This window comes from Rissa tridactyla, chromosome 22, assembly GCF_028500815.1.
Source record: "Rissa tridactyla isolate bRisTri1 chromosome 22, bRisTri1.patW.cur.20221130, whole genome shotgun sequence".
Lineage (NCBI taxonomy): Eukaryota > Metazoa > Chordata > Aves > Charadriiformes > Laridae > Rissa > Rissa tridactyla.
This window is the reverse complement of record NC_071487.1, coordinates 4,004,177-4,013,977: the sequence shown is the minus strand read 5'-3', so window position 1 is coordinate 4,013,977 and position 9,801 is coordinate 4,004,177. Positions and strand designations below refer to the sequence as shown.

The following is a 9,801-nucleotide window of genomic DNA, read 5'->3' as shown; positions in this document are numbered from 1 at the left end:
GCATCTTCTCATATCAACGCACACTCACCAAAAAGGTCTGGTTTTAAGAAGGAGCCTTACGGACAGGAAAGTTTTTCATGCCTTGTCTTTGTATTGATTTCATGACACTGGACAATCACTCACTATTAATACCTCCTATTGGGGAGAAAAGCTGCTAAATGTTTGAAATTTCCTACTTGCCACCCCTGGGTAATGAGGGCCTCATCTATAATCATACCTGCCTGGGAAAAACCGCAGTGGAGAACGCTGCAGATGTGGAGGCAGGACACTGGATCTGGGTTCAGCTTCTCAGCCAGCCAAGAGAAGCAGACGCGGTATGGAGACTCTGAAATTTGTATTTTGGACTCACGAGGATTCTGTGAGAAAAGGAGGGAAGAAAATTTAAGAAACAACTATCTGCCCAAAATCATTTGGAAACTCCCGATTTCAGCAGAGCCACCTTGCATAAACTGCCTCAAGTGCATCAGGTAAAACCCCTGGCAGATAACAGCATATGAAGAATTACCTGCATATTTCACCACTTAAGGAATATCGCAAGCCTGGCAAGCCGTGGCTATCTGAAATCACCACCGCTTCACTCGGGTCTGACATCCCCTGCAGGACAATTCTGGCAAAGCAAGATTTTCCTCAAGATAGAGATGTCTCCTCTGTACAGATAAAGCTTCTCTTTTTTTTTCTTTCAGTGAGTAAAACTGCTACTGGTGAGATCTTTATTTCCCTGAATGCTACAAAAGAGCACCAAATACGCTTTCTAACTTTACTCCTCATTTGAGATAAGTTTTTCTCGAGCACTTCTGTCACAGATGTATTTACCGAAGAGACCTTTGCATGAAAAACAGAGCACTGCATCCACAGCATTAACCCTTGAAGCTGAAGATGGTAAAAACTCCACATTCTGTCTCACCGGCATGTTAATAATAAGCACGAAGCAAGCATCGACCTCCACGGCTTTCTAGAAATTTCATGATGAACCTGTTATTGGCAAAGTGAATTCTAAACCGCAAGGAAAAAATAGCACCTCAGGGTTGTTTTTTTTTTTCTGGAGTTAAGGTTTTATGCCAATATCACCGCCCCAGAAAAGGCATGCTGCCCCCAGCTTCCCAAACAGTCAGCAGACATCTGTTCCAAGACACAAGCAGCAGTGGGAGATTTTCAAACATCAATGCGTTAACCCGATCTGCAAAGCTGGGCATCCTTTTTCACACATGGTCTGTCAGACGGACCAAACACACCCACAGGAACTAACAAAGGACTCTTCTGATCAAATTAATTTTGGCTCAGATTATAAAAAAATCACAAATGTCGTTGTAGTATATGTGAATTCACTGTCTCCCATTGATAATATTTAAACTTAGATTTTTCCTTTGAGACCCTTTTTATGCATTCAGATAAAATATCATCTGCTGTGCTTTCCACAAAAGGATGCCATGCAGTTGGACACTGAAAGGGAAGTTCACAGTTATATAATGAATAAAAATGATAGAAAGTTTAATAATGTTTTAAAAGTACAACTATAGGAACCTTTAATGGATCTGTAGTTACCAAACACTTCAGTGAAAAACGTTCACAACATCATGGAAAATACTGCTGGTATGGAACACACGGAAGATAAACCTGGATTATGTTTAGTCTTGGGACCTGAAGACACAGACTGCTCCCTGATCCTCAGCAGTGACCAGAAGAATGTGGGGTTTGGTTTTTTTTGTTGTTTTGGGGTTTTTTCCAAAGAAAAGACACTGTGTCGACATTTTCAGAAAAACTACAGAATGATCAGACCTGAAGATGAAACTTCATATTTTTTTCAAGCAATTCCTTCAGGGCAAGGTTAAGAGTTCGGCTGTGAAAAGGACAGATTACCAATTTCATTTCAAGATACAAAGGAAGTCATTTGTTTGAATACAAAAGTCAATTTGTAACTTCTTTGAAACAATTTTTCAAAAAGTGCACTTTCTGATAGAGCACTCTAAGAAATATGCACTATATTTTAATTTTTAACAAAATTTTATGAGTGTATAAATTTTATGTTCCTGGATGGACGGATGGATGGATGTCTATATATCTTTTCAACATAGAAAAGAACCTGCAACCCATAATGGATACACTATAGGTAAATGTAAAAAGTGCATTTTTATAGCAACAAAAAAACAGTGTCATTAACTTCTTTCAGACAGTGATGTTAGACGCTACTTGAAACCAAAGTAGCTACAAATTCTGTGATGGAAACACAGAACCACTCAAGTTGGCAGTGTCCCTTTACCAAACACGGAGCAACATGTCGCAGTTTGAGGTTGATAGACCCGTGCAGGCTTCGAACACAACCAGAGCTACGTGCAGCAAGAAACGCACCGCCAAAACCGCTGCATTCACCTTTAGAAGACCATTACAAATGGAGATGCACCTCGCAACGGTGAGAGACCGACAGTACAGACAGCCGACGGAGGTTTGGAAGGCTGCAGATACAACTGCATTGGTGGGGAGTTGTCAACCGATGGCTTTACCCCAAGGACTTACCTTGAGCAAAATTCAAGCGGTGACAATAGTCCAAACAGAAATCTGAGGTGGCCAAAGCCATGTTACAAAGCTCTTTGCCTGTTCCTTAAAGAGAGCTGCTCTCAAAGCCTGTTTGCCAAAGGGTTCACCAGCTGAGCTCTACATTTCCACTGGAGGCGCAGGTTATGAGAGAAATATGCTATACCAGCAAAAAAAAAATTAAAAAAAATTAAAAAAAATGTTGCTAGTAAAAGTGCATTTACATTAGAACTTTTGCCAGTATATATACATATGTTTAAAAAATAAAATGAAATAAACTACATCCTTTTAGCAATACTGCTATACTGGTCAATGTTCCAAATGTACACCAGGCCCTGTTTCTGCCTCATAAAAACATCTCGGAAGGATAAATATTTTGACTTATGAATGCAGTGTGTTATATCAAACAGCAGGTATTATCAACAACATTTTTTTGGTTTTGGATTTTACCATTCGTGAGATTTTCTAATGGCAAATCCACAGATTGCCACATTTTAGCTGCAGAAAACTTTATTTTACACCCACGATAGGGTATTCACAGAACCCGTGGTATTCTTACTCACAGTCTAATTAATGGCTGAACTTCAACATTCACCCAGCATCAGCCTACAAACAAAAAAATCAGATCCCTTCCGGTACGGTCGATGACAGATTAGGAAATACCTTTCCATCTCTCTGAGGTAGTCACAGGACTTGATCCAGCCTTCAGAAATGCAGGCGCTTGTCCCTGCGTTACGCAGCAACCGTCAGATTTATACCTACTTCGTTTTGGCACATTTAGGAATCCCCCAGATTTGGGACTGTCCAGTAATTTTCATTTTGATTCACAAGACAGACACAGGAAATAAAACTGAGATGCTGCTGTATATTCAAGGTGGATAATTAATACAATTTCTTCTGTACAGTACTGTGTAAATGTGAGTGGATATTTAGAGCATACCTCATTGCGATTTTTCCATCTATTTTTCCAAAGATTATTTGCTTACAGGTGTGCATACACACGTATGAGAAAACCTAAGTGGTAAAGGTTTTAAAAGCAACAGATCCTCTATTTTACATATCAAGGGACGAAAAATAAAAAAACAAAAAAGTTAATGAAATGCTGGTGGCAATAAGCTCAGATTGGCCTGACAGCAGGTGAACCGTACAGGCAAAATTGCTATAAATACAAAAGCACATGTTTTCTCTTTTGTATTTCCATATTTACTGGCAGTCAAAACTACAGCATGCTACTGGTAAAGTGAATTTTAAAAGGTCACCATGACAATATAACATAATCTATCTCAGTTTTTTTTTTTCCTTTGTAGTGGGCCCTTTTAACCCAAACCTACATGTAAAAATGTGTGAACTGTCATTTTTCTAAAGTGTTTGTAATTAGGTGGTTTATGCTAGAAGACATAGATTGCTGTTAAGTATGTATTATTATTTTTGCTTTGTATTATTCCATGAGAATCTGTGGATATTCGATTAAAATGAGACTAATCCTTAAGCAAAAATGCATACCCCTCTTTTTGTCAGTATCTTTTATTTAGACTTTGGCTCCATAAGGAAAATATGATGAAAATTTCTGTTTGGATGCCATTCCCTTGAACAAAGCAAGTCAAAGTTCTCCCTGGCAATTATGATACTGCAAAATGGACCTCTCGGAATGTTTTTACTAAAATAACTTCTATTCTAGCACTATAGCGTATGATCTTTCCAAGTTTCCCTGGGTGTTATGCTTTAGAAAAGAGTCACGGAAAAAATTGCTTCCCTTGGGTTTCTATCAACCTGTACAGAACCACACTTGTCTCAGGTTTTTTAGTCTTACATTATCTTTACATATCTTTTTATGCTCAAATTGATAACATGATTGGGAATTAAATTGTCAAAACAAAGACATGCACACACAAAACCCAACCCAAAGCTGCTTCAACAGAGAAGAAAAAAAAAAAAAGAAAAAGAAAAAAACCAAAACAACCAAGCAAGACCAAACCCTTATAAAGAAGTATTTACAGGAAAATGCCTGAGATGACTAATTTGAGTGGGCTTTAGATAGATTATTAACATACTTCAATTAATGAATTGGAAGTATGAATACATACAAGCCTAATCCTATAACAAGCATTACTGCATTGATGCTGTGAAATAACTTATTCAGGAAACGCGTGTTTGTTTGAATGAGAATATATACATACAGCTACACTTTTGCTGTATGAAAGCAGATTTTTTTCTATGATTTTATTTTCGCCAAAAAACTTCTACCCCAATCACATTAGTATTGACAACATTGTTTTTTCTGCTCATCCTCGCTGATTTTTTGTTAAATTTATATACAAAAGTTTGTAGAAGGAATTGCAATGCTGTAACTCAAATATTAAATTTGTGTGGACAATAAAAATGTAGGAACCTGTTGCTCCAGGGGTCTAACAGCAGGATGCTGCTAACCTCAGGCAGCGTACTATAAAATCCTGTAGCGACTTGCTTTTGCAGCACCTCGGATGTAGGTGATGAGTGAAAGACTTAAAATATTTCAAGTGGCCTTGCACCAAACGGCCACTGCCATCAGTAGTGTGTCACAAAGGAATCTGGTCACTGACGACAAAGAAAGGAGACAGGGAGTCGTGGCTGAGGTGTGCCAAAACCCACTCTAAGCACAAAGAATGCAACCAATACAGCAGACAAAGTTCAAAAGCTCATGGTGTTATGACTACACCATGCCACAAGAAATAGGATTAGCTGCTACCCTACCAAAGCAACAAAGTTTCCCAAGCAGAAGACAAGATGTCCTTCCTCAAAAGAAAACATACCCTTTAATCAGCCTTCACTGTAGTTTTCCATTAGCCATTCTTCTATTTGGCTGATTGAAATTTTATAATATTATTATTTTCATTTAGCAGTCTCCAAAAGCTACAAATGTTCACTAGAACAGACATTTTAGAAGACCTCTGCAGCAAACTGGCTGCTGTTTAAAAGATAGAGAAAAGAGGCACTCAAAAAAAGAAAAAGCAAACCAGAATCTTTTAAACATATTAATACATTGTTGGTTTGAGGGGTTTTGGCAGAATGGGAGAGTGAAGTTAAAGATTAACTGTTTACTGCTCTTGTCACCACTTAATTTACCTGTGCTATGTTTTTCTTAAGCGCGTATCTGCAAACCTCCGCTGCAGCACTTGGTGTTGGATGCATCAGCTCTGCCCTGGAGATAGCAGGAAAGGCCTTTCAGAGGATGTAGGAGTTGGGACACATACTGCACTTTTCTTGACTGGATCTGTGATCCAAGTATATTTCTATTCCTTTTAACCAAGATGGTGGCAACAGTGATTAAGATCAATAGCAGAACATCAGGTAAATTTTCTGGAGATTTTTCTAAGGAAAGTTTAGACATTATAGGTGCTCCATCAGCTGCACAGTTCATTTTCATGGCTCTTTATTTTTTATTTTTTTTTATTAGGTTCCTAAAACCCACCTAAATTGCATGCTACCTCTCACATCTATTCCACAATCAGCTTTAATTTTAAGGCAGAAAAAACCATAACATCGTCACATCGCATGATTTAAAAATTTTAAAAAAAGCTTGTCTTTCCTCCAAAACAAAATCACTTTCCACCTAGACCTCACTTTGGCAGTTCAAATGAAGAGTCAGTATTTTCTCACTCCTCAGTATTAAAATGACTTCTGTCACAAGAGCTGTGATGAAACGGCCACCCAAGTGGAAATCTTTTCTCCCACATGTGTATTATGCGACTGTTCTTCCCTTTAAAATGACTGAGGTTCCTGAATGAAGCAATATTCAAGAACATGCTAATTACTGCATAGGCTACTCTGGGGCATTTGCCATTGTCGCTAATCATCATGAACCACAGATAGAAACCAAGATTCCCAGCTTAAAACAAACAGAATCCTCTCCAAACAATTAACCTCAACGAGGAATGAGATTCATTAAAAATTAGATACGGAGTCTAAATTCGTTTTAGGTTCCCTCTACAGACAATGAGAAGAGATGATTTCACCTGGCTTAGGATGGGATGAGTCACTCTGTGGTGAGGCCTCTCTCTCTCCACTGATAAGAGATGTAGCTAAACATCCAGCGTCACACCACAAATCGTATGGACTGCCAATGAAATGAATCACAACCTAGGGGAGGAAAATGAAGCAATCATGCAAGTGAAAAAGAGAGAAAGCAATAGAACATTCCTTCCTTTTTTAGCACAGGGGAGGTTAGCACTTTGATCATTCGACTTGTCACCTTGGGTTAACTTCTCAGGATGCTTGAGACTTTTTGTGTACTTGGCCTTTTGTTTAACAATCGAATATGATCAAAAGCAGCAAGTTTCCCTGAGTAACATAAGGCTGGAGATTAAGAAGGGAATGCAAGCTGAAGAGCGGAGTTTTGAGAAGAGATTTGAAGCAGAAGAGAAAGACAATACATTCCAGTTAAAATTCATTTTAGATTGGTTGTATTTTTTTTAGTCCACCAGAGAGCAGCTACAAAGGACAACTCAGCCTCTGGATAAAGTTAATAATGCCCAAGCATCAGCTGTAAGAATAAGATTTTTTTTACCTGGAATGGAAAGAAAAGAGAAATTACGGGCAGGGATTGCACAATATTGCTAATACGTGCTCAGAACATAGCTTTGAGAAAAATTAATTTTGAGAGCACTTGAGATAAAGATTGACTTGAACGTAAAGACAGTGACTCCTCATATCATTTTAAGCAAGAGCACAGCACCAAAATCAACTTGATTCTGTTCTCAGTGTCCCCATCCTGCCCCAAACAAGCTGCACTCTCCCAAACCCAGATAAAAAATAAAAATAAATTAAGTGTATAGATCTATAATCAAAACAGAGTTTTTGCTAAACTCATAATATCAAGCACCCAACTTATTTTAACAAAAACTTATCAAAAACCTGAGGCTGTCTCTCAGCACGGGAAATTTCAATATGAAGACAGTGTGTGTGACCAAGTTTTAACCTATTACCAAAAAAAAAAACCAAAACCAACCCCAAAATAAAACTGGTAATGAAAAATAACTGGTCTGTGTATGGTGTTGCTGTCACTGGTTTTGACTAAAATTGAAGATCAGTATCCTTTTTTCCTCTCTGTTTGTCTTTAACAACAAAAATAGTCTCACAAAATGTTAGTCACATCAGGAAATCTAACCAAGAGAACTACATTTTTATATAAAATGCCTCTGCTGCAACTTAATTTATTCAGTGAAGATTACCTCCCAGCGCAGGATCTCTCCCCAAATCTTCAGGTTCCACACACAGTCTAAGTTTGTGCGGTCACTGCAGTGGGCCATGGTCAATAGGTGGAAAAGGTACCTCCAGAGGATGACTCAGCCTATCCATCCCACCGCCAGCTCTGGATGGCATCAGTCCCTGGCCCTTGAGGTGGCCGAGCAGAACCAACCCCATCCTCAGGGTGGCTCGGGTGGAGGTAAGAAATGACCGTCCTCTGTCACTGGAACTACTCTCCCTTTGGGGGCAGAACTGGGCTGTCAGCTCCTCCTGGCATCTCGCAGCTGTGGCAGGTGCAGCCCGGCCCCAGGCATCTCCCTGCCCCTGAAATGAGATCAAATATACAAGGACTAACACTGAGAGCACACCGACTCCAGAAAACAGGAGGTAATTGTTCTGCCCTCCGATTTGGATCCCACACCCGCGTGCCACAGTGACCATGAAGGCAGGCCGTTCACTCCTCGGGAAGGGAACATTTTGTTCTTTTTTTCAGATACCTCTAGCCAAGGCAGACGAGGGGAGCACAAAAAGGCAGCATGGGCTCTGTCCCTAGCACAGCACTGAACTTCCTCGGTATGGCTGTAAGTGAAGAGTAACAACACCGGTATTAACAACATCCAACAGGAGAGATCCACAAAGAACAGAAAAGAAATGTCCATTCATGGAATCGTCTTCTATTTACAGCACTTTCTTTCTAAAAATACATTCAGTGTCAGCCCTGCACGCTCTGCTGAGTGTACTTAATTGCTTTTTACCCCAGGACTGTATCTGGACAAGCAACTGCATCACACTGAAGCACCCTGATTTTTCTTAAGTGTTGTCGGAAGAAAGAGTGGATAGTAGAGTATATACTATATATATATATATATCCTATATCAGGATCAGAACTGATATTCTCTGTTTCTTTAAAACAGAACTCAAAATAACCCAAATTGAAGTAAAAATAACTCAGAGGACAAGTTACCCACCGTACACTCTGCAACAAGTGGCTTTCAAGGCTGAGGCTGAAAGGCTGCAGTACAGAACACGCTTCATCCCTTCTGTTTGAGTGACACAGGGGATTAAAGTGCGCTGTGATGTTCTGACAGGGATTGCACCGAAGCATCTCACAGGAACCAGCCACGCAGGAACTGGAATAGTGCAGGAGGAAGGGTCAGAAAGGCGCAGCGAAGAATGCTGAGAAAGCAGAAGAGAGCAGAAAAAATCTTTGGTAATGTTTAGAATTGGTAGAAGTGTTTAAAAGAGACAATTTACCCAGAAATGCACCCCACATAGGTGGCATGGTAGGGACAAAAAACACACAGAAGCTAAAGAGAAAAGCGGGAACCCTGTAGTTGCCTTTCTTTCTCCTCTCCCCAACCCCAGCTGAACTCTCTGCTCTCTTGAGGCTCCTTTTCACCAGCTGTACCAACACAAAGGGCTTCTCTATTTCCCCTTGTGAAACCCCGTTGGGTCAGAGGTTTTCCCCAACAGGTAGGTGAAGCGTGGTGGAGCGGGAGGATTGTAGCCTGGGAACATCACGGGTGACGTGGTAGCAATGGACAGAGAAAAGGGAAGCCTCAAAAATCCGCCTGCTGAGAGCTGGCTTGGCCCTGCCAACCACCGAACGAAGCAGCATGGGCAAGGATGAGCTTTTAACAGCAAGAAAAGGAAAACTTCCCTTTGCTGTCAGTGTATTACCTATTCAGACTGATTTTGAAGAGTCTGTCAAACATACCTGAAAAACTGTCAGAATATTTTGGAGCGCTGGATGAATCATCACACATCAGCGACATGCCTTACAGCTCAGCTTCTTCACTCTGTGCTTGCTGTGGAAAGTTTGAACACTTATTTCATGCACTTATTCATTCTCTACCCTCCTTCATTTTCCAAACCACCTTCGGGTTTTGCTTTCTTCCTCTCTTCTCATCCATCGGTACAGCTTCCATTGGCCAAAAGATTCAATGGAGCGGGGAGCAAGGTGAGACACTACCTGGGATTCTATTACTTTTTTAAAATGTTTCTAATTTGTTGCTACTGAGTATACAATTTATAGTAACACAGAGACCA

The 9,801-nt window shown here is 40.0% G+C and overlaps 1 long non-coding RNA gene across 1 annotated transcript; it reads right to left on the bottom strand.

Annotated features, from left to right (window-relative positions):
* Positions 1-2,517: 2,517 nt before the first annotated feature.
* On the bottom strand, positions 2,518-7,888 carry LOC128900557 (uncharacterized). The gene is made up of 4 exons (XR_008463316.1): positions 7,737-7,888; positions 6,522-6,645; positions 5,632-5,707; positions 2,518-2,689 (listed from the first exon to the last, which is right to left on the bottom strand). It is a non-coding gene; the product is annotated as an uncharacterized LOC128900557 (long non-coding RNA).
* Between the last annotated feature and the right edge of the window lie 1,913 nt (positions 7,889-9,801).